The following is an 18,762-nucleotide window of genomic DNA, read 5'->3' on the forward strand; positions in this document are numbered from 1 at the left end:
GGTTTTGGTCAAAGTCATCTCCCTGCTGCATATATCTACACCGACGTACACGTAGGATTCTGAAACTAATGTGTGACTATTTGTCACCGGTGGCTGTTCAGTACTAAACTTTGTTTGGTTTCCAGTGCTCCACATGAGCCTCTAATGAAACATGCTGTTAGGGTTCAGCAACAGATTCAATAACATTATAATAGCATCAATTATGATGCACTACTCAGCCTGGCTGCAGTATCAGGGGCCTCACCACCCCCCCTCTCCTGCCAGGCGGAACAGCTGGTCAACCAAAGACCTTATCTGCACTATGCAAACTTAATTAAGACCTCAAACAAAACACTGAATATCAATATTATCCCACTATGATATCACGTCAAGGGGCAATTCTGAATGTTCAAAAAACTGTGAGGAGTACCACTTCATTCTTTAGAAGCACTTAAATACTACATCTGACGATGAATCCACTGCAAACACATACATCGCATTTTCCGATATATCTCCTGGTTCATGCGAATCAAACAAGGCTTACATTCATCCAGATTTAAACACATATATGCGAGTACAATAAAACAAAGCAAACATATCAATCACAACACAGTAACAAGATGAATTGTTAGTAGAAGTGTGCGCCAGAAATAGAAAAAGCGTAAACTCAAGCCAAACACCTCCCGATCACAGTTATAAGACTGTGCTAACAAGGAGAAACCTTTTTTTGGAAATGAAAACAGCCAGGTGTCCTTATTAACACCTCTCAGCACTCGTTCACACATACATGTGCACATCCGTATACAAACACACAAAGATATGCATTCCTGAGTGTGGAGGTTGCACTCAACACGCAAGTAGAGCTCACACACCTTCTGCCTTACCTAGAACTCTAGCTCCAGGCAACACACACAGTTCACCATCTTCATGTGTCAACCATGTGTCTGCTTGTGCCCTACACACACACACACACACGCACAAATGCACACGCCAGCATCCCCATCATCCCCACTCACTGCCTAGGACACCTTGCTTCTCCCCCCTGATTTAATCTATTTGCACTTAAAGCGAGCCAAAAAGCTGCTGATCCAGCCAGACGCTGCACCTCGGTTTGATCTTTCCTGACTCTGTGAGCTTGACCGGGACCCCTCTATCTCTCGTTGTGATCAGACTGGTTGGATTTATGGCTCCCATGTGCCTTTGAGGTTATCGCCGTTAAAACGACATGCTCGAACAGGTACGAGCAGGGGCGTCTGGTGCCTCTCAAACACATCTGGTAAATGTCAATGGTAATAAATTAAAACATAAAAATGGAGTTGAAATCCTTCTCCTGAGTTTACACGTTATTCATATGATCATGAGAAAGCTCAATCAATATTAACAAACATGAACGACTCCTACGCAGGCGCCCACGCAGTGCTGAATTCATTGGCAGCAAAGCAACTCCAGTTCAGAGTTTATTGGATTAAAAAGATTGCTGTGTATTTATATGTGTAAATAAATTAGGGCTGTCAATCGATTCAAATATTGAATCGAAATTAATCGCAAATTAATTGCACATTTTTTATTGTTCAAAATGTACCTTAAAGGGAGATTTGTCAAGTATTTAATACTCTTATCAACATGGGAGTTGGCAAATATGCTTGCTTTATGCAAATATATGTAGATATTTATTATTGGAAATCAATTAACAACACAAAACAATGACAAATATTGTCTAGAAACCCTCACAGGTACTGCATTTAGCATAAAACAATATGCTCAAATCATAACATGGCAAACTGCAGCCCAACAGGCAACAACAGCTGTCAGTGTGTCAGTGTGCTGACTTGACTATGACTTGCCCCAAACTGCATGTGATTATCATAAAGTGGGCATGTCTGTAAAGGGGAGACTCGTGGGTACCCAAAGAACCCATTTTCATTCACACATCTTGAGGTCAGAGGTCAAGGGACCCCTTTGAAAATGGCCATGCTAGTTATTCCTCGCCAAAATATATTGTAAATTTAGAGCGTTAACTTCGCAACAAGCTTGCATGACATGGTTGGTACGAATGGATTTCTTAGGTTTTCTGGTTACATAGGATGCCAGTATCTTCTCTCTAGCTTAAACTTTGACAGCCCTAAAATAAAAACATCTTCACATGCAAATAAATGAACTGTTAAATGACTATTTGAGAGTCAGTTTTGTTCTACGCTGAGTTTTCTTCCACCATTTTCCTTTTGTGTGCCTGTAGTGTAGTTAGACTTCTCACCCTCCTTAATCCCTGAACTCCCACACAACACTGTCCGAGCTGTTACAGAATATACAAATGTTTTTTAGGACCGCAGCCATTACAGGCCGCTGGACGAGTGTTTATCCTTCAAAATGTACTGTTCTCAGATCAAATAAAAAGTTGAAGTTTTGCTGCAAAAGCAAAGCTTCACCCTTAATTGACCCGGTTGAGTTTTTGCACTGTTTCATCTTTTTAAAATTTCAAGCACTCTGTCTGCCTCTTTTTTTTTTTTTTTTTTTTTACCTTTGATGTTAACAAGCTGTGTTATTCGCCATGGAAACCAGGGTAAATATAAAGAAGGTGACTGTGTGGCTGCAGCGCAGAGAGAAACAAGATACACCACATGAATAAACTCAATGTCAAGGTAGAGGGAAAACAAGACTATAAAACGGAGGAAATGAAATAATAATTCTAACAGATAAAACTAAATCTGAAGTTGCTTCCTCCTAACATTACATTTCAGTTATGGGACACTGTGTGGGCTGTTACGCAGAAGTGAATACACATCCAAAAGAATACACTTGCTGGCCATTGTGTTGATGCTGTATTGAGTCTGTTAAGATGCTGAGAAGGGGTCACTTCTATTTTCCCTCGGTGGAATAAGGCGAAACCCACACTGGCTGAACTTAAAAGAGCCCCGTCCAGGCTTTTATAATCAAACTGCGGAAAACAGAAATTGAATTTGCCTGCAGTATAATCATATCTCAACTCTCAGCATATTCAGTAATAGAGGTAATGCGTTGTTGTCGGAGGACAAAAGTCCATTAATGACATAAAGGCGCACACACACACACACACACACACACAAAAACACACCGCTGACCCGTATGCTTCGAAGCTTCGACCGTTGCCATGGTATTCACCCTCCAGATCACTTTTCGAATGCTTTGTTTTTTTCATACATAAGTATGTAATAATGTATAAATCCCAAAATAGCCCATGAAATAAGGAATAATCCCACAACACTATTCATTATTCATACTCAACATGATTTATTATTAGTTATTCTCAGACGGATGTCGCTGTTTGTTGTGTGTAGTGGTGCGTGTGTGTACAGTAGTGCGGCAGCGGCACTGAAACGGGGGGGGTGGAGACAGACAGACAGAGGAACATGTCAGCCTGCTGCGCCGCCAAGCTTCGAATACCTTCGAATATCCCAAAAGATGGTATTCAAGACAGCCATGATTAACACACTAGCACCCTCCCACTCACTTTGAGGTGCCTGCAGGCAGGCATTCACTCTTGTGTTCAGTCACTGTCTAATAAACAGCATCTGTGCTTGCAAACATCGTCCAAAACAAACACACACTGATACTGCTGAAACAATTAGTTCATCTATCAATTAGTCAATCAACATTACGGTTAATTGAAAACAATTTCAATAATTTATTAACCGTTTCTTTCAAACAAAAATTAAATTTGCATCTTTCCTCTGTTTCATATCATTGAAAATCTTAGGGTTTTTATGGATGAAAAGAAGCAATTTGAAGACGTATGATGAGCATTTTTCTCTATAGTTTAGGGCTGCAGCTAATGATTATTTTTGAGCCCGTGATTTACAACCTTTTTGACTCGTTATTCTTGCAGAACCGTGTTTTTTTTTTTGCTTTTCTATGCCGGTAATCATCTGCGATTTATCTTGCCGACCCCTCATCGGGAGTTCTGACCCCCAGGTTGGAAGCTAATACATCAAACCAGCCACCGCATTGTTAATTATAGAGCTGCATATATTAGTTGATTAATGGTTTAGTTGATCAACAGGAAATTAATCTGCAACCATTGTGATTATCGATTAATCCTGCACGTAATTTTTTAAGCAAAAAAATCTTTCAGATTCTTAAATGTGAGGATTTGCAGCTTTTATTGAAAAGTATTACAAAAGAAATTATATTGTTGTAAAAATGTCTAGTACTATATGATAGTAATATACGTATCTTTAGGTTTTAGATCAGCTTAAACAAGGAATTTGAAGACGTCACCTTGGAAACTACTGAAGGGCGTTTTTAAATATATTTTGTAGGGCTGCAGCTAATGATTTTTTTCATTGTCGATTAATTTCTGAATTCCTCGACTAGTTGTTTGGTCTCTAAAATGTCAGAAAATGGTGAAAAATTTCGATCCAAAGTGTTTCCCAAAGCCCAAGATGACGTCCTCAATTGTCTTGTTTTGTCCACAACTCAAAGATATTCAGTTTACTGTCATAGAGGAGTACTGAAATTACTCAAACAGATCAATCGATTATAAAAATAGTAAGTTAGTTAATTAAATTAATCGTTGATGCTCTACTATAGGCACATGCATTGTCTTCTAACCTGACTTGGTAGCATTGACTACGTCTTCATCACAATCAGGTATTAGGAATGTGCTAGAGGTTGGGGGTGTGCCAGGTAACTACCCCGAGGGGAGCATGCGGGCGACAGAGGAGGAGTGAAGTAAGACAGACTCAATTCCTTTTTATCCAGTTTACTAATTGTTCTTCGTGTCTCGGCAAAGCATCTGTGGGAAATGCAAAGTAGCCCGGCTCCCTTGCGACCTTGCTGTTCATGTCAAGGTCGGGGACGATTACAAGATCGTTTGTATTCTCCGAGCGTGGGAGATTAAACGCTTAGCAACAACCGTCCGGCGGCAGTTACCCACCGGTGGCTGTACTTCCTTCCTTCCTCTTCTTGTTTTCTCCCTCCCTGCCTCTCCTCTCAGTCCCCGTGCCCTTTCCCATTTTGCTCAGAGAAAAGAGAACACGAACGTTCAAACAACAGAAACAATAGCTCATAAAAGTTGCATCTACAATACACAAGCCGTCTGACATTTAGCTAAGTCCTGGTGCTCCCGCTCATCCTCGCTGCGAGTCCTTTGTCTCGTGTTCTCTTGGACCATGTTGGCTGCAATTGTGGGATGCTTAAGAGGCTAAAAGTGTCGTTTGATAATCCTCCCTGTCTAAGCTGCAGGCACAGTGCTTATTAACGGCTCTTACAAGTTCAGACACTCGGCGGTGCCAAGACAATGCCAGGCTGACCATCCGGTGTCGAGCCTCACATCCTGTCACTCTGGTCCTTTCACTTTCATTCTTTATTGGTTCCACTTTCTCTTTATTTTAATGTGGAAACTCTCTGTCTCTTTGTCAATACCCGTCTGGTGCTGAGCTCTGCCGGGCCTCGGGGAAATTGAGACCGGGCATTGTCCACTATAATCAGAGATTTCCAGGACGTGTTTTGCAAGGAACACTGTCGATAATTGCATGGGAACATGAGGGATTTGTAAAAAAAAACAGTGCAAAGAGCATTTTGCCTTATCTTTCTGACATTTTTCGACAGACAAAGATAAGTTTCCCCCTTTTCATTTCCCTTTTATGCAAGCCTAAGTGGATGAGAGCATAACTGGAGGCACAGCATGACTATCTGCCTGACTGACTGACTTTTCATTTGTTGGGAGAAGCTACAATCTTGTCAGTCTCAGCCGTCGCTGTATCGTTGTGATGAAGCCATTGGTAATTTGAATCCAGAGCGAGGCGCACAACCACACATGCACTGTAGTGTACAGCAGCACGCTCGCATAAAGAACACACACAGGCAGAGAGAAAGAGCGAGTCAATATATGTCACTTCACTCTGGAAGCAAAGCGCTTGTGTCTAAACCCTCGCTCTATTTAGCAACTAAAATATGCCTCAATATATTTATACCTGAGGCTAGACTCCCAAGCTCTTTAAATCCCTTTAACATTTAAAGGCAATCACAACAAAGTTTATTTATTTTGTATTTAATCCAGCTCCACAGAGGGGGAGTTTGTTGTTTTTTGAGACGTCCTCCTCAGAGAGACGGAGGGACACTGCCGAGCTAATTAGACTGGAAGAACATTTGCCCTGCTGATGCGGGACTCGCTGCCTGCAGCATTCCCATGTTATAAACCACACCGATCCACGGGAACACAGGAGCTGCAGTCACAAACCCTTCAGGATATCAGTGTGTGACATTTACAGAAGCTGAGAGTGGACATTTTTTTGCCCAGCAGACAGCTTTTGTTAGATGTCACTCAGCCCCCAAAAGTGTCCTCGTGTCGTCTTTTCATTTCACTCGTGTGAGCATAGTGCACCTGTGTCTGTAACGCGTGTGTTTATGTATGTGTTTTGGCGCCCCAAGAAAAGCTATGTCACATCTGCTGATCCTACAGATCATTCTATATGCTCCGAAGCAGCTGTGGATAATTAAATTCAGAGACGCGCCGTCAAACACCGTCTCCCCTGCGACGCGCAGTCGGACAAAGCACTTGTGACATGCACGGCGCGCCGAGCTGGAATATCAATCGACGACTGCAGCCCTCGGTGCTAGGTGAGATATGCTGTGGCACACACACACACACACACACACACAGACAGATAAGAACAAACTGTCCATTTTGCTGCATTGTGCCCAAAATGATGTTACTTTCCTGAGCAAACAGAGAGACAACAGAAACTGGAATACAAATAAGCAGAGACAGAATGTACTGCAGAGTATATTGTTGGTTTATAAAAAAGGGGCAAACATTTGTCTATTAAGAATTGACACATGACCTGTTACAGAGCATCATGCAGCTGTTAGGACTGATGTTTGATTATTAAAACAATATCTGACCCTGAAATCATGTCTTTAACGCAACAATTTTTATGTTGTAGCGGGCTCAGTTTTAAAGCTAGAGTGAAGATACTGGTATCATATGAAACTACAAAAACCTAAGGAATGGTTTGTCAAGAAGGAGGCTTAATAACACTCTGAACTTGCATTAAATTTTGGCGAGGGAAAGCTGTCATGGCCATTTTCAAAGGGGTCCCTTGACCTCTGACCTCAAGATATGTGAATGTAAATGGGTACCCACGAGTCTCCCCTTTACAGACATGCCCACTTTATGATAATCACATGCAGTTTGGGGGCAAGTCATAGTCAAGTCAGCACACTGACACACTGACAGCTGTTGTTGCCTGTTGGGCTGCAGTTTGCCATGTTATGATTTGAGCATTTTTTTAATGCTAAATGCAGTACCTGTGAGGGTTTCTGAACAATATTTGTCGTTGTTTTGTGCTTTAATTGATTTCCAATAATACATATAGACATACATTTGCAAAAGCAAGCCTATTTGTCCACTCCCATATTGATAAGAGTATTAAATACTTGACAAATCTCCCTTTAAGGTACATTTTGAACTGCAAAAAATGATTAATTTGTGATTAATTGCGATTAAATATTTTAATCAGTTGACAGCCCTACTATCTATTGATCCTGGTCCCATGTATAGTGTTAATTGCAACAGAAGTTATATTTCTCTTTCCAGAGAGAATCCAGTAATTCTGTCTACTTGACATTAATTGGGACACTCTGCTCCAAAATGTCACATTTCACTAAATACCACAAATGTCAACCTCATGGTGGCGCAAGAGGAAAAGATAAGGGATCACCAAAGTCATTAGGATTCATCCTCTGGGCACCATGAATGCCTAAACAAAATGTCACGGCAATCCATCCAACTGTTGTTGAGATATTTCAGTCTGGAGCAAAGTGGTGGACCGACAGACGAGACAGAAACCTTGAAACATCGTGTCTCTTCCTGACTCACTCTGAAGTCGAGACACGACTACTGCAACACCACTACACCAAGTAGTAACTTTAGAAGATAATTACATTTAATATAAACTTCATACCGGAGCCATTTTTCTCCATTAAGTGCTGCAAATTACCCATTACGTCCATGACCTCTCTCTTAATAGCAGGTTAGCCAGTACCTTGGTGTTCACTACATGTGATTGAATGGATGGACACTGAGGCCATTTCAGTCAGCCAAGTCATGAAACGGCTTTACTGATATGTGAATAGAGAAAAATGTACTGTAATGTTAATGGCCGGCATCTATAGACTCGGACATACTCAGTCCCTACAGCAAACCTTAAGCCTACGCAGACCAACACACACACACACACCAAGGACACTAGAATCAGAGCTGGTGGAGGCTGTAATGTGGCAAACAAAACACCGGCAGTGGAGAAGCTTTCACTGATTTCTGAAGAGGCAAGGCTGATGGTAAGACTAAAAGAGGTGGTCATAGCTGATTAAGTGTACTTGTCACATCCCTTATTAACACTTGCCGACTCTATGTTCCTCCCATGTCTTAATGTTTCCCACTGCTCTCCACCTCCCCTCCAGATTATCGATTATGTCGGAGGCAAATGGAAGAAGTCATCATGTGAAATGACGAGCTGGTCGCCGTTGCCGTTTATGAGGTCTTATCGTGTGCTGGAACACGTGTAATGTGGTTATTTCTTCAGTAATGAGGGAAGTAATAGAGGGAACTGACTTTGCATTGATGTTACTACCATGACAACGTACCCAACCTATCAGATTCTCATTTATCTCTTTAGCAGTGCAGAATAAAAATTTCTCATCTGTGTCTGTTTAATCTGAGGACGCTGCAGAGTTAAATTTCAGAAAGGAATTAAAGTACGACACATTTAAGAAGAAAAACGTAGAGAGGTAGAGCCCCCTACTTGTATCTAAGAAAAGCTGAGCCACCCTTTTCCCTAACCCATATTTTCTGATCAATATTACTTAGTGCGTGCCTCCCTTTGTGTGCAGCAAGCGGGAGAGCAAACAGTTTTTTGACCAGAGAGAAAATGTTGTTTTTGAAAGGCTAAACGCCAACAAATACAGATTAAAGTGGAATATTTTGAGTTTGGATCACACGAGTCGGAAACAATCCTACGCAGGATACTGGAATATTATTTTACAAATAGTATAATACTATAATAATACCAATAATATTAGTGTCGCCTAAACTTAATTTGTAACTGTGCAGAAATACTGGGTTAGATCTGAATGTGGCCTACTAAGTAGCACAAAAAATATATATATATTTTTAATAGTTTTCTATACAGACTTTTGTATAAGTTATGCAGTAAGTGTGTTATCAACATTTTAGTTATACAGTTCATGTATCATCAAATCTAGTTTTGACGACCTCAGAGCAAACAAATCCTCGCTCACTCCCTGTGATCGTTGGCAGCCCCGGACCTCAGGTTGAGAACCACTGAGGTAGAGGATGGTCAGTTGAATAAGAGAAAGCAGAAAACGACAAACTGCGTCTTACAAGGGACAAACACATTAAATGGGAATTAAATTAAAGTAATGGAGGAAAGGAAAAAAGCCAAGAAAATAAGCAGAGATGGACAAAAGCAGCAAACAGAGGACAGAGATAAAGAAAAAGACGAGGCATTAAGAGAGGTAAAACACAGTGAACAATAAGGTCATTAACACTAAATATGAAAATTCAGTGAAAAGGCTTTCAGTAATGGAGCGGGGCAGAGAGAGAAAGGCTGACTCGGCCTCTACAGAGCAGGGATACTCGGCGTGTATGTGCCTCAGACAAAATGTCACCGGGCTCATCTGGCTGGTTCAGCTGATAGACGGGGATCAGAAGATCAATACCGGCCTATCTGCTGCCGCTTCACCAACAGGCTCAGCTCTCTTGAAAGAGCGACCTGGGAGACTGGGGCTCCCACATTATCCAACACATACCACATAGTTGGGGATTTCTTTAGTAAAGAAGACCCAGAAGATCAAACGTGATAATGTATTATTGCATATTGCTTTATTGGAATGTGTCTGATTCTCTGAACCAGGTTTGATATGTATCTTCTCAGCACATATTTATGTGGCTGTATGTTAAAAACCTTGTAACTCGATTATGTGATCTTCCTCAGCCCTCTTTTCCCATTGAATCAACTCTAAAACTCAAGGCTGTTCACTCCTGGCACTACAAGCTTTTCAACTGTGAAGTAACAGATGTGCGATGAATCACGCCGGCCATGAGCTACACCCCATTTTAAACAAATATTAATACTTTCTTTCTATCCGCTGAGTCTTTTTCAGGGTCGCTACGGGGGGCTGGAGCCGTTCCAAGAACTCGCTGAGCAGAAAAAGATGTTTAAAAATAGTGTTAAATACAAAACTGACACAGACAGATCAATCATATTTATGATATTTAGCTAATTTTTGATGTTGGGATGAAGCAACATGTTTTCTAGTTGGAGTGCGACTGCCATACGGAGTGTGAAAATGAGAGCAGGGAAAAATAAAGCAGAGTATAATTGAGGCAGGCATAAAGGCAAAAAGAGCTGGTGATCCATCTGGGAGTACAAAGCTTTGACAGCATGGGGGAACTACTGGGAGGCCAGAGTGAGCTGGAATTCACACCAGGTAGCCATCAGTCACATGGTCACGTTGGTTATGGTATGACAGGTATCTGTTTCTCCCTCCATGGGCAGTCCTCCCCAGGGGTAGGAAAATGATTTGTGAATCTGGGCTTTTCCCCAATAATTAAGCATGAAGAAAAGATGGAAATAACAACTGTTTGGTGTAACAGTCTGACAAACTGGTGAGCTCAAGTCAGGGGGGGCTCGCATGTTTGGTAAATTAGCATTTGCAATTATTTTTCTTATTTTTTTCCAGGTGAATGGAAGTGTTACTACTACAATTCTACAGATTGGGTAATGCATTTTCAACTGTTTTAAGTAGGGATGTTATAAAATTAACCGTTTAACTGTTAACCGACGTTAAAGGTCCCATATTATAAAAAATTGTTCACGTTTTTTTTTATTATAAAGTAGGCTTAAGTCCCATATAAATACTGTGAAAGTATCGAAACGCTCAATCAACAGGGAAATACACACAGCCCGTATTCAGAAACTCTGCATTTGAAACTCGCTGTCAGGATTTCTTCCCATTTGTGATGTCACAAATATACAATATTTAGACCCTTTACACAGTTTTAAATGTAAACATTCTAAATGTGTCCCACTTTATTCCTGGTTGCAGTGTATGTGAATGTCATCAGCTGACAGGAAGTACACATGGACAAAATGTGCTAAAACGGAGCGTTTAAGACAGAGGGTAAATACAGGTATATTCAGGCTGACAGTATGAGGAAAATCAAGTTTTTTTTTAACATTACAGCATGTAAACATGTTCTAGTAGAAACACAAAATACAAGTATGAAGCTGGAAATGAGCATAATACGGGACCTTTAAGAATTTCTCATTCTGAAGACTTCATTCAGATTCAGAACTAAATAAATTGCATGCTATATGTATGCAAGAAGTTTCATTTAAATCTACACTCACACTGAATACAAACTAACCTGAGTGTCACGCTTCGTTCATGAAAACAACTGTCAATTTTAATGCAAATTGCACACCGTCTGCACCAGAGGGATCAAAGTTCCTGAGTATGCTTTGCTTTTTCTTGCCCGACGTTGTGTATGAGTGTATGCACGGGTGTCTAAGTGTTTACATGTATAAAAGTACACTTGAAAAAGACACACATAGCTGCCTGGGATTGATCCGAGACTCATTGAAGCGGGTTTACGCCGTCTGCATTATTATTTACTGCCATTTCACCGCTGCTGCTGCAGCTACAACTTAGGCTACAGCAGTATTGGACTCAAGCATCAGTCCTCTTCAGCTGCCACACTCATATTTTCACATTAATGCCAGCACGGCCAAGGATGAAATAAGCTCTTTAAAGTATTTCCTGCAGTATAGGTATGAGCAAGCATGTGAGTGTGGGGAATATAATCTCTCCTGGAAAGAAAAACCCTTCTCATCTCAAGAGTCTGTAGCGTACAAATGGAAAGTGTTTGAAAAGAAGAAACGTCCCTCCTGTTTCCTATATACACACAGGTCTTTGAAACCATATGATCTCAATTTTCAAGGCCTAAATTAAATTTTCATCCGTGTTTGTGTGTCTGCAAAACGTGCATGTGTGAGAAAGACAGGAGCACGTATAGCCGAATTTACTCATTTACTATGTAAAAATATGTGTTTTCCCTTATTAAAAATACATTTTCACCTTAGGTGTAAAAACCTTCCCATGTTATGCCCCCACTACACTCCATCCTTGTTTATTATCAACATCTTAATCCCTTCGATCCATCTTCAGCCTCATCGTGCTCCCACCTCTCGCTATCTATCTCTCTATTTATACATCTCTCTACAGTATATACTGTATTTCTGCTGACACCACACCTGCACCTCCCTCGCCGCAGGGCTCTGGGAGAACAGAGACCAAGCGCCCCCGATGGCCTTGCTTCCACAGCCAGGATGACTAATAGCCCCCGCAGGGCGAGGGGGCCGCAGGGGTGAGGCTCAAAGGTGAGAGAGAGAAGATCAAGAGGCTACGTCGTCTCACATGGTTTGTAAAAGCTTCCTCTGTTTGGGTGGGCTTTGGCTACTTAATGCTCTATTCACACTGAGATGCTGTTGTGAATCAAATCCTTTGTGTTCATTTGGAGCGTATTACTGGCCACAACAGGATTCTTATCAGAGAGCACTGAGGCATCAGATAAAGAAAAATGATTCTCTTTACTCAGTGTTAAAAATGGACTGCAGTATACATGGTCCTGTTGTGTGTTACTGATTGGATTTATAATATACTGATCATAAATGCTGTATTTTACGCTGGCTTCCCATGAAAAATGGGACACACAAAATTGCACACCAATTATAAATAGTAAAATTATAATACCGCACTTTGTTTAAAGGGACTGTATGTAATTTTTAACATGTATAAATATTTTTTTAACATAACATAACATAAAAAAATGAGACTTTCCGCGACTTTCTGGGTTTCCTTTATCAGCCTGTAGGCTTTTAATGTGAAGAATCCGGTCCTGTTTTTCTGGGAAAATACCAACTGATGTGACAGCATGTGCGCGAGCAACAGCACCCTGACTTAATGGCAACAGGTGTCACTGTTAACAAGCAATTTCTGATTCTTACAGAGAGTCCCTTTAAGGCTGGTGTTATGCTATTTGTTTCTTTAAGCCAACAAATCCAACAAAAATACCAACAATGTCCCTACTCTGTGGCATTAAGCACTCAGTTCCTACTGGAAAATATTTAAAATAGGTCACAAATATACACAATTGTTTCATTTTTGAAAAAAGTCTCAGTCATTTCCTAAAACAGACTCTAACACACAGTAATTGTTAACAAATGTTACTCAAACAGGAGTAAATAGTATATTTTTGAGGGTCTATTCTAAGGAGCAGATTAATACACATTTAGTGTTCTGAATAAGTAGGTGGGATGGACTCAAAATAGAAAGCTCATTGATGTGTTTTTAATAGGGCTGTCAATCAATTCAAATGAACCAAGACTTGCCCAAAACTGCATGTGATTATCATAAAGTGGGCATGTCTGTAAAGGGGAGACTCGTTGGTACCCATAGAACCCATTTACATTCACATATCTTAAAGTCAGAGGTCAAGGGACCCCTTTGAAAATGGCCATGACAGTTTTTCCTTGACAAAATTTATCGTAGGTTTGGAGCTACAAACTCCGAAAGATTGATTGCATTAATGCGTTAAAGAAATGATTGACATTAAGACATTAAAAATGTGCGTTAACGTGGTGTTATGGAGTTTACTTTGACAGCTCTAGTTTTTAACAGTTGTCGGACAACAATGAAGCTCTATAGGACAGAAGAAAAAAATTTATCTAGCTTTGGATATATAGACAATACTTGCTGTTAGGATCAATTCATTGTTAATTTTGGTCTTTCCATGGTATTTGTTGATTGGTTATTACATAACTCATGTGCTGTATGCTTATATAAAACATTGCAGTTGTATGTTACTGCATGTTAATCAAGGTTCTTTCAGCATAGACTCTTTCTTTACGTCAATATACTGTAATTGCTGGCTGTAAAATGCTTTAATAGACAATCTACGTGATGATATGCACATTAAATGCACTGCTGTATGTCAGGCGACAGGTAGCTTTCTTAGAAGTGACTTTAATTCCAGTAGTCTGGCAATCGCAGTATCACAGTAACAGTTTGGTTAATAAGAGATAGATCATTGTGGTTAAATCATTTTAAAACGGTTGTTGGCCAGACACAGTCGTCAAAGTAGAACCCATAACCAGCTTCACCACCCATCCTGCACTGGCATGAACGTTGGTATCAGACGTATATATTTCCCAGGGACACTGGCTGGGAGCTCGCACTGAAGGTATTTTTAAAAGCTTTTATGACGACAGGAAAAAAAATAATCAATTTCAAATCTAAGATAAAAAAGATTAAGAATCTGCGGCTGAGAAATACACAATGTTTGAGACCACCATTTGCATAAGATTAGTATTATCAGGGGGACTTCTGTCTTGGCAGACACAGAAGATTAAAATCCCTGATGATCTGCGCTATTATTACAAATCACTGGGCGTCCCCCCAGGTAATATTAGTCCTGTGTGAATAGAGCTTTTCACTTCACCTCATCTCGAGCTTTGTACTTACACAGACTGTTGATGGAGTGGAGGATGTATGCTGAATGTGTGCGAACAGTGTGTGCAGATATAGGAGCAGTACATCCCCTATTGATTTTTTAGATGCCATTGTGCTTGCATAAATATCTGATGGATATATCTCCAACTGCCTGCTGTAATCTCATGTATTTACATATTTATTTATGTTTTATGTCTGCGGTGCAAACTAACAGTGCTCATCTAGTTGTTAATGTTTTGTCGTTGAGGTTTGAGATACAAGATTGTAATAGAGTGAAGGAATTTCTATTTACAGCACCGTTGTCATCAGTGCTTACACCTTGTCTAGACGCTAAAGAGAGGCAATAAAATAAAAACAACTAGAGGGAAGGAGCAGCTGAGAAAGCTGGCTTCGGTTCATACACAATTACTGAGGCAGCATTATTCTGATGGTAATGGTATTGGACTGCACTCATAATATACCTGACAATATATAAACAAGTGGGACTCGCTGGCCTGTTAGCACTTAACGCGCGAGTGTATTGTTACAAATATATTTACCGAGTTGTGACGCAGAGCATTCAATAGCCTGCAGCTTTACACTCTTTAAAGGACTCAAGGACTCAGAGAACAGCTTGTGTGGCCTTAAAGAAATCTCTATCAGCATCAATGCTGTAACCTTCGATGTTCCAATCAGGCCATGCTGAAACACATAGGGCCCTATCTTACACACGGCATACAGCGCAAAGCGGCGCACAGCAACTGTCATTGGTAGTTTCAGACCGACACAGTTGTCATTTTTACGCCCAGCGCACACGTTGTGTAAGTACCCATGCAAGTGCCCATCTGTACGTGCATGGGCGTGTTGGTCTGAAAATGAGGTGTGGTCAGGTGCTTTGTTGGTGCATTGCTATCTTGAGGCAGCAGAAAGTGATTGTGCCATTGACCAACAAAAACCTGGTCTAAAGTCTGGTGCAGTGTTTTCTTGCTATTTAAAGGGCACATTATTCAGATAGTAAGACGCGTCTACATAGGCAGGTTAACAACACGCGTACACTCTGCTTGTTACACACACACGGGGACGCACAGCAGCGCTCCTCCTCCTCAGTTAAACACAGTGTCGACGCAAGAACGTTTTTTTTTATGTAAAGGAAAATACAAAAGCAACTGAAAATTCAAAATATAATGGAACATAATATATAAGTCAGGCTCTCAGGCAATCTGTATTGATCAACCTTGATCACGGTGCACACACGCCTCTGTGGCGTCTCTTCTTATCATACCTCTGTGTGTGCGAGTGTAGACGTAGGCTACTTCAAAGTTTGCTGGCCCTATCCCCCTAAACGGCGGCGTATTGAAGCTGATGGATCAGCGCGTTACGCACCACCTCTCCGGTTGTGCCCGCCTGCAAGCCCATGCGTAAGGCATCTCTGGAGGATTCCGCTCAGCCGGTCCGAGACCCCCATGGGGTTGCATCGGAAAGCAATACAGTTTTCAATATTTATCATATTTAGCCTTGTGCTTATTATCATATAATGATTTTTGCCTCCCCGTGTCGCCTGCACCGGTTAAATAGGTTCATATGCAGTGAAATGGATTTGTTGATGGGACAGAGGAATGGGAGACGGTGGAGGCAGAGGGTCCACTGGTCAAGCACCACATACATCTGCTCGCACACTTTCACTTCACGCACCAGCAGATCCGTTTCCTCAGCAGAAAACTGCTCGCTTCTCCAATTTGCTGAATTCATGTTATGCCCAAAACACACCTATGATTAATGAAGAGACTAAATACAACCCTTTTGCCCCTTGCGCCTTACTTTGCTCCCAGATTATGCGCTGCTTAACTAGCAAAAGTGGAGTTGGATACGCCCTAAATGCACTTTAGACCATGCGCTAAAGATCGTTTAAATAGGGTCCATAAACTGTAAAGACTGTGGGGGGATGTGATTGTCAGTTATATGATTATTTAGTATACAGTATTTGACTGATTTTGCTGACGTCATGCAGTGTGTTCCATATCTGTCTACTCCTTATGTCTGTTTTAATGGCACATGCAGACGAAAGAAAGAAATCCAATTACACGAACGATGAGTCAGACCTAATACCACAAGGAGTGTTAATCAGACTGATCCAATTAAGCAGAGAAGAGTTCGGCTCTGTAAAACTGAGATGAGGATATTGCAAAGTGATGTAAGAGACAACAATGACTGATTTCAGGGGAAAGAAGGGAAAAGTAACTTTCCTTTGCCTTTGAGCCAAAAAATATTAAGTATGATGGTAGAAGTGTATTATATTGAGTTGGGTAATGAAAGAGCTCACTGAGAGGGTTTCCTCAGAAATAAATAAGAACCAATGAGATGTGCTTTTGTCATGATGACACTGGTGGTACACAGCCTATTTCCAGTGAGAAGAATAATAGATAGATGGCACAGACAGAGAGATACATGGGGAGAAAGATGATAAACCACAGAGAGAGGATTCAACTTGGAACTAAAAGGCCTTCACAAAGCTGGGGGGGAATCTGGAGGGCTGCATAGGTCTTTATAGACTCTCTCTGTGAAACATAAAATAAGGTTAAAAAAAATACACTGTAACCCACAGTGCTAAAGGCTAAAAGCTGGACGAAAATCTGCTACAGAGCTCTCAGTTTTAATAGCAGAGTTCCTGCAGCCTTTTGACCACTGAGGGCCGGGTGAGGGCACCAGCTTCTGCTTATAGTGTCTGTTATGAACAAACGACTGGTACACTAAGCCTACAATATTAACAACAAATAAATAACTGAAACAAAAAGCATGTCAAAAGACCATTTACATAAAAATCATTCTAAAACTGTGAAGTCAGTCTTAAAAAACAATTAATTAAACAACAAGTGTATGCAGTACAAAAGAAAAAATCTAGATAAAAGAGTGGAGAAACATAACAAATGCAGATTCTTCCATACAGGACACGCCACGAGGAAGACGCCGTAGGCAAGACACGGAACACTGCTGTCTGCCTCGCGCGCACCACATGACGGGAGTCACACAACGTACCTATCAGCTGTGCGCTCGAGATCAGACTGAAGACGTAACCACTGAAAAGATGGGTTGAGTAGTGCTCACTATCTTCTGGCGTTTTTTTACTTTTTAAACAGAATACATGTATTATATTGTGATATTTACTGGAAATGACATGCAAGATAGATAGCCAACAGCAAGTAGGAAACCTTCAGGCGATCTCCTGGTGATCTCCCTCCAGCCAGGTACCTTATTTAGGTTTTTGTAGTGAAATGAGGAGGTATTGTTTAGAATATCAAACACACTTCAACTTCACAAATCAGACATTCCTCGTCCATTGCGTCGCTTTCAAAGAGAGCGACAGGAGTAAATAGAAACAGGGCGCCCGACAAAAGTTCAGCTAAAAACAGTCCTTTCATGAAAGAAGACTCGGTCAAAACCGAGTATATGGCTGAACCGTGTATGGTCAGTCTGTGAAGTTATATAAATAGTCAGTGGTCATTTCAATCCAGCACTACATGTCCTAGTTTCCTAGTTTTTCCTAGTTTCACAGCTTGGTCAAAGTTTCATGAGCTGGCCGCGTTGTGCGGGATGGGTTCATTTCCATAAAGGACTGTTCCCACCTTTTCATTTCGAAAGAGCAACGGCCAATGATGAAACTCCAACACTCGGCTGACCAATTGTGTAACTTCATCACTCCCTGTGACAGACTTTTGCGTTTGTAGGGCTGGCCTCCTGCCGTCCAGCCAAAAAAAATCAAGTAACTGGCCAAGAGTCCAACAAATTATCCAAAGAGCAGAGTTTTTAAGATGACACACTTTTGTCTTTAATATCACTGCCATGACAGCAATATCTTAATCACACCTGATGCTTTCAAAGTGAATAGTCATGACCAGCAGTAACCCCCGCAGACACCTGATAAAGACAATGTCGAACCAGACAGGTAAAGACAGAGCCACAAAAGGAACGGCCCAGAATTAGAAGTACTGAATAAAACATCTCCCCCTCTTATACAACTGACAGGTCTAATGTTTAAATGATGATTTGCCTCAAGGTACCCAAAAGGCATCATGGAGAAAATAGTCAGATATGTTTTTTTGGGGGGATTTAAAACATCCGGAGAAAAAAATAAACGAGCCAAGTAAGGGTCAGGCACGCACACATGAAAAAACATGCACAGAAAAACACACCAGACACAACCACGGCCAAAAAAAAGAAAACTAATGAATAAAT

General features: G+C 41.0%; 1 protein-coding gene across 2 annotated transcripts in view; it reads right to left on the reverse strand.

Annotated features, from left to right (window-relative positions):
* The window catches only part of fstl4 (follistatin-like 4), a 314,390-nt gene that overhangs the window by 136,680 nt on the left and 158,948 nt on the right, over window positions 1-18,762 (reverse strand). The window lies entirely within an intron of this gene.

This window comes from Sebastes umbrosus, chromosome 17 (genome assembly GCF_015220745.1).
Source record: "Sebastes umbrosus isolate fSebUmb1 chromosome 17, fSebUmb1.pri, whole genome shotgun sequence".
Classification (NCBI taxonomy): domain Eukaryota; kingdom Metazoa; phylum Chordata; class Actinopteri; order Perciformes; family Sebastidae; genus Sebastes; species Sebastes umbrosus.